The sequence below is a fragment of the Acanthisitta chloris genome, unplaced genomic scaffold (assembly GCF_000695815.1).
Source record: "Acanthisitta chloris isolate BGI_N310 unplaced genomic scaffold, ASM69581v1 scaffold1751, whole genome shotgun sequence".
Taxonomy (NCBI): domain Eukaryota; kingdom Metazoa; phylum Chordata; class Aves; order Passeriformes; family Acanthisittidae; genus Acanthisitta; species Acanthisitta chloris.
Window position 1 is genome coordinate 47,661 of NW_008654141.1, and position 7,392 is coordinate 55,052.

The window sequence follows — 7,392 nt, forward strand, 5'->3', positions numbered from 1 at the left end:
TTGGAGGTTTGTGTCTCACTGTGGTTGCTCATCTCACAGGTATGGATATGAGTTGCACACTTCAATGTTCAGTGCCTTTCCAGTTGGTCTGAAATGAATATGGCAGTGTGTTTGAGGGTTGTGGGGGTTCGTTTTAATATTTCTGTTGAAAGCTCATCTTATGTGAAATGCTGTGCTTTTATGCTCTGTTTTTATTTCCAGTTGTACAATTTTGGTGTTTTTCTAATGAACTCCCCTTGCCATTGCAAAAAAAAAAAAAAAAAAAGTTATATTTCTTTAGTACCAGTGTGCAAGGAACTAGATATATAAATCAGCATAACAAAATAAAGCTCTTTCATAGACTGTAATTTTTCCAGATAAGATAAATACTGCTAAGAAGCAAACTTTCAACAGAGGAATGAATGATGTCTTGGAAAATAACTGATGAAATAATGTAGGGCTATAGCTATTTAGCTTAATGCTTAAGTTCAGCTTGTCTTCTCAGAAATAACTTTAAGTGTATATAACTGGAAGCATTACCTCCCCTAATTCTGAAATGCCAAACACAAAATCCCACCTATTCCTCCTTCCTTTCATGCCTGTGTCAGGCACACCAGGGGCTAACTGTCACCATGTCACTTCCCAAATTAATTTGTGAGTAGACCAGGGTACTTTCCAGTAAGGAATAAAATTATCAGTGTATGGTGTTTATAAATGGCATCTGGAAAATGTGCCCTACTTCTGCTAAATATAAGGAACTAAATGAATAGTGTGCAGATGATACAGTGGAACTGGAAAACATTTAATTTTAAATTATTAGCTATAGCACCACTATCTGCTTATGTAATGAAATCTCATCAAATTACTTGATTGGCAGTATTCTTCTGTGCTGTCTACAACTTTTTATTTTACATGAAAACTGCTGCTTGTTGGGGTTTACATCCACCTAGGAAATGCAGATGGGTTTTGAGCAGTGAAGCTTAATAATTAAGAATTATGCAAATAATTTGCCTCTAGAAACTACAGGTATTTTTAGCTAGTTTATGGGCAAAATTTAATTTATGTTTAATACTGAGGTTCTTGGCTGGAAATTAAGCTGCAGACAAAATCAGAAGTCTTTTTGTAAGTCTGCAGAGCCAGGAGCATATTCTGGCCTGTGACCCACCCCTCTGTGACTCCCACTGCATTATCTAAGGACTGTCAACAGCTTCGAAGATCTGAGCCTGAATTCCTTCTGTGCACACATTGCATGCAAACCAAGACCTAGAGCAGATGTGGAAGGTGATGGTTTCATGTGAATAGCAAACCCATAACTGAAGAACATTAAATGACCAAGAACACACATTGTTTGGTACACCAGGATGTTCTCACATCTGCGTTTCTTCAGGTAAAAGCCAAAGCCATAACACATATTCAAGAATAAACCAACCTTGTAAATGGGGAGGGAGAAGGAGGATGGCTAATGAAAAACATTTGTTCTCATGGTGTTCAAAATCTGATAGAATCGATCTCTAGCCATCTTTAAAAGGTAAAAAAACAAACCCTCAAGTTGCATCAGTACATTCCTGGAATCTTATATTTTATACCCTGGTGTTTGATTCACGTTGTAGCGATTGCCCCATGAACACAGTGTGTGCTTGATATACCTGATTGTCCAAGTGACAGGAATATTTGTTTTAAAATCTTTACAAAAGTTACCATGATTCAAAAACTAGCAGTTGCAAAATGTTTTGAAAATAGGTACACTGTTCAGAATTAATCTATGTTTTCAACCAAAAATGCATCCTTCACCTAAGTCCTAGTAATTTTGGACAAAGAATTGCTTTATTATTGAAAGACTAAGAGTTTTAGAAGCCATTTAAGAAAATACTTTAAGGGTCTAAAAAGCCTAAACCAGCAATTCCTTGTGTTGAATTCAACAGTTTCACCAACTTTTCACTAACATACTTGGAAACAAACCAATAGTTTCAGTCTAATTTTACATCATGCTACAATTGGCAGTATTTTGGGGGCAGAAAAAAAGAAGATAGAAAAGATGAGAAACTGTACTGTTTGTGTTTATGATACAGTCTGCAAGCCTACCAATTTTTAGATTAGAAACAAAGGCATTTTTATTACACTTAAGGAACATTTTCTGTATTTCAAAGCCACCCTGTGCTCTTTGACCTGCACAGTATTTTATGGGGCCCTTCCTGATACTTCTCAGAAGAAGTATTGGGGGTGTTAGCACTACAAATGGGGTATTGGAAGGAAAGACACTGAAATGAATGAAAGCTTGTCTCCAGAAGAATTACCATATAAATACCACACCAGAAAAGAGAGTTAGTTTGGATAATTTTATATCAAAACAAGGTATTTGGGTTAGCCAGAAAAATTGGGATCTAATAAGTTGGAGTTATTTCTGTTATCTCCTGGCCAGTTTAACACCACTGAGACTCTCAGCGTTTCCTTCCCTATTATGTGATATGAACAGTTGAAAGGAGCAGTCAAACCTAGGCTGTTTTCCTCAGTTTATGAGAACCACAAAATAGAGGAGACAAATAGCAATGTTACAAATGTATAGAAAAGCCTGAACTCTGTCAAAATTATGATGGAAAGAATGCAGTAAGTCTCTAGTTACTAAACCCTATTAGTTCACGATTTTCCAAAGGTCCTTGAAGTGAAAACTTACAGTCAAGCCTTTATTTATATGCATACATAATCCACTGTTCTAGAATACCAAATCTTACGGATTCAAAGTCAGACTTCTTGTGAATTTACTGGAAAGACTGGACAAATATCTGGAAGAATAAATAAAAGTTAACTGTATCATATGTTATTTGGCCTTCACTGATCTTTCTCTTGTGCTGGCCATTGCTTTGTTGATCAGCACATTTCATTTGCTGAGTCAACAGGTTTTGATATCATCACTGTCCTTGAACATCCTTTCATTCATATAGAGAGTGGGCCTGAGTCAGTTTTTGAGAAGAAATCATTGCTAGAGTTAGCACGGATCTTCCCTGCTTTGTTAAACCCTCACTAGGCATGTTTTCTGTGTGTTTCCTTTCTCTCATCCTGTCTGGTACTTGTGGCAATAAGTATCTTTGGTGAATCTGTCGGTAGGTGAGGTTAGCAATGAAGTGCAGTACTTTTAACTCTTAGTTCAGGTGGTTTTACACAGAGACTTCTTAAGGAAGAAAGAAATGATTAAATCTTGAGTCATCTCCATGAAGCAGTACCCCCTGGTACCAGGCTGGGGGTAGCAGAAGTCAAAAACCTGTTTAAGTGGTGAGTAGCTTGCTGCTTGAACATGCTTCTATGTCAGTACCCTTAACTGGAGAGGCAGTGGGCAGTAGAAACCTGTAGTAGCACATGAGGTGTGAAATACATTTCTAATACCATGTCTATGCAGCAGTGATACATGGAGATGAAGGGTTGAGTCCTGTGGCAGTGGAGAAGGGAAGTTTCTCACCTTTCTAGCTTTGTGAGAAAGGTGTGCTGCAAGGAGGTGACAAGCTTTGGACACAACTTCTGACCATGGCTCTTAATTAGAGGGTGCTGTCCCTGCCCTATGGAGCAAATGAAGTCTGTGTCCAAACTGACAACCAGTGAACACTTTTCCCTAAATTACTTAAGTCTCTGTAATTGATGTATTGTAATGCTCATTAAACCTACAGGTTACACTTACTTCTTCAATGTTACTGAAAATCCCTTAAGTCATCTCCTTTTCAGCTTTTATTTTCAGATGTCTGTGCTGTTCTGGGGCAATTTTGTTTCATCCTTACTAGTTACAGCTATTTTTAGCAAGTTTGAGGTTTATGTTTTCACAAGGCAAGAAGGGGTATGCCAGCATCTTATGGGCCTTCATTAAATGTAGAACTATTTGCAGTAAAAATAAGTAGCAACTGTTTTTTTATTTATTAAGCCAAGTGTTGTGTTCTTCACAACAGAAGGATTCTGAGGACAGACTCAGTTGCTACCCAGAGCAGAGAGGATGATCATGCTGATAGTATCAGATACACTTTTCTGCACCAAGTCTTTGTTTAATTTGCGTGTTAGCAGATCAGCAGAGGAAAAGTGTATTCTTCTTTTGTGAGGAAGTCTTCTCCTACAGAAACCATTGATCAGACACTATGTTTTCCCTGTTTATACTTTGCATCAATAGGGCTTGCCCCTATGGGCAAGGCCAGTAAAAGTTTGAACAATGTCTGTCAGCAGTGCAGGGGTTTTTAAATATTTAAATTTACTGATTTCTGTAGATTGAGAGTATAATTCCAAACTTTGTGCTGGGGGAAGATTAACAACACAAACATCAGAAACATGCAAGTAATTTTAGCAGCGTAGGAAATAAAAATCTAGCAGTCTTAAGTATTATTCTTCAAGAACCCAAAGTTCTGCCATGTATTTTTAAGCATGTGCCTTAAAAAACCATGGCATGTAGATGATTTTAGTGCTACTTTTCTTATTCTGTTCCCTGTCTTATGTTGAAAAGCTTAATTCTTGGTTCCAAGGCGCTGCACAAACACCATTTTGTTAAAGTAGTAGTTACCAAGCAAAAAGGCAGGGGGGGAAACCAGTATCGGCTGCTGAAAATAGGTCTTAAATCATCAAGAAATCAACAAAGGAAGCAAGGTTTGGCGGCTGCCCTGCCACTTGCTGAGTCTACAATATGGGCCTTCAAATGTGTCCCCAGTACAAATTTAAAAAAAATACAGGAGGTTTTTCTTGCAGCTCTAAAGAATAAATGCAGTTTTAAACAACAGGAAGTAAAGCAAGCGTTTAATTGCAGGCATGAAAAGCAAAAGCAAAATACACACTAGAAGCCAAATGTTATTTGGGCCTACAGCTCCCAGCGTTTCTCCTGTCACCAGCAAGGGCAAGGAATTAATGCCTTGTGCTGCAGCTGCCCGTGGTGAAAATTGATCCTTGGGGTGCTCCATATTTTCATCAAACTCTAGCTGAACCCTAATGGTGCTTTTTCTGTCCCTGAGGACGGCAATGTGGTACCAGGGAACAGCAAATCTTACGCTGTCAGGGGTTTCTGTTCCACTGCTGCTCCATTTCAAGCCCTTGGTTTGGGTGGGGCAAGAACTTTGTGAGCCATCAAGCCTGCCAGCAACCAGGGTACGTTTTATTTCCTCGGTGTTTATTTGAAATGATTCAAGCTGATTCTAATTTGACATCCTGTTTCCTTTATTCCACTGTCCCTTTCAGCAAAATGTTTTTAGTACTTGTTTAAAAATCGGAGCCATCGAGGTTATTTGTGTCTTTCGAGGGGGTTGTAGCACTGGTGTGAGAGAAGCAGCTCGAGGTTGGAGCCCTGCGTTTCTTCAAATTGCAGAGTCAGCAGCAGCCCAGGCCTCGCACATCCCTCCAGCTAACCTCACTGGAGCTTTGTCTGTCAGGCTGATGGCCAGGAGTGACAAAACTGACCACTTTTTGCTTTTCCTCAGAGGACCAGTGAAACAGCCTTCACTGGCACAGTCACTGTATAGCCTCCTCCAGTCCCCAGGTCCCCCTTGCTCCTTCTCCATGAGGTCCTACCTGCAGGTGGTGATGAGCTTTGGTTGTTCATCAGCTGGGACTGATTTTTGTCACCCATTTTTGTGAGCACAGCAAGCTGTGCCAGAGGGGAATGCCACTCTGCTGCTGAAGCCAGGCATTTCCTCTTTATGCCGTGATGGGAAAAGGCAGCTACAAATCCAGTTGCAACTCAAGAACAGCCCTGCCAGCTAAGGGTGATTGCTTGTGTGTTTTGGCCAACTGAGCCTGTTCTCTGTTCAGCTGCCTCTGCTCTACCTGTCTAATGGGGTCAGATGGCTAAATGGAGCAGTTTCCGCACGGTGGTGGTTGGTATAATTATACACTGGGCCGTGGCGTGTCTGGTCCTAATAGCACCCAGGACTCTTGTGAGTGACTCAGCTGCTGCTCGAGTCTAATTATGGGCAGGTTGCATGAAAAAAACTCCACAACTTGATCCTGCCTTCCTCTTTTCCAGTGGATGGGTGTTCGGCACCGGCCTGGATTGCTCGTGCAAAGCTGGGTAAATGCCTGCTCATGAGGAAAATGCTTTTCAAAGCAAGGCTGCAAACAACTCTCAGAGGTGTCTGGTTTGAAGAGGAGGTGGTGTCTGTCAGGACATTGCTCAGGCGAATCCAATTCTCTCTCTCTGGCATTAGCCAGTGCTGGGGTACTTTATAAGAGGGATTCAAAAATAATCTAAGTGCTTGGTTTGTCATGCTTGTTATGGATGGCAGGAGTATTTCTTCTGCATTTGTAACGACTATTTTGTTGAACTTAGCATTATTTTATTGTGGTGCTTTAGAAATGGATCATGAGATTATCAAGCCCTTTTCAAAACTGAACCATGTATTCAGTACTGTGGTATACTCTGCAAAAGGGTCCCCACACAGCTACACTGTGTGAAGAGTTATTTATTTTCTCTGCTCCAGAGATACCTTGGCGCAGGCTTAAGATGCAAGTCATATACTTGAAGTCAGTTCAGAGAAAACTCTCAGAAAGTGCTGGAGGCTACCAGCATCACTTAACACATTATTTGAGTAGGCCCTATCTTTTCTAGGAACTTCTACTGGGAAACTTCAGAAGTGTCTACCTGTGTCTGGTGTTACATACGCAGGATTAGGGGAGTGCAAGAAGCCACTGAAATTAATTTGGAGGGAGTTTCGTGACTCCTTCGTACAGGCTCTGTAGGATTATGTTTATGGGGAAGATTTATAAAAATTCTGCCTCCAGAAGCACAAGTCTCCAAGATACCAAGCCCACAGAAAAGTATTTCCACCAACAGGACACAGTCCAGCAGTGGAAGAGGTTGGGACATCTCCCTGGAGATTGGTGAGACATGAGGTGGCAAAGCCATAGTGGTCCTATCTAGCAGCTGGAGATAGTCCTGCTTCAAGCAAAATGTTGGACTAAACCTGCAGACATACCTCTCAGGCAACTTGGATGTGCTTGTATTAACTTTTTTAATACCTGTGATACAGATCTAAGCGCAACCTGATATTATCTACCTTTAAAGATTACTCAGATGCAATAGCACATGGAAACAAAGAGCATAAGTGGTGAGAATTCATAAGTTCCCTGGTTTTAACCATTTTCAGATCTTAGAAGTACAAACCCATAAATTCAGTACTTTTTCAGTCATTCACTTGTGTTAGTAGGGATGGCTGCAAAAACACAGCTGATGTCTGTACAACAAGGTGCTTTTAAGTAACCGCCTAAGTGAATCTGAGCAGAGCAGCTCGAGTACTTGTTGATGCACTATAGGCATATTGCATCATCCCCTCATTTTTATGAAAGGTACCTTGATGTTGCCTTGAAGAAAAACCATGTTTGGCTTTGAAAGTAGGTTGGGCATCTGGAGCCAATGCTCCCTATATACAAACAAGATGCTTTTTCAGGGAGGAGCTAGGGCTA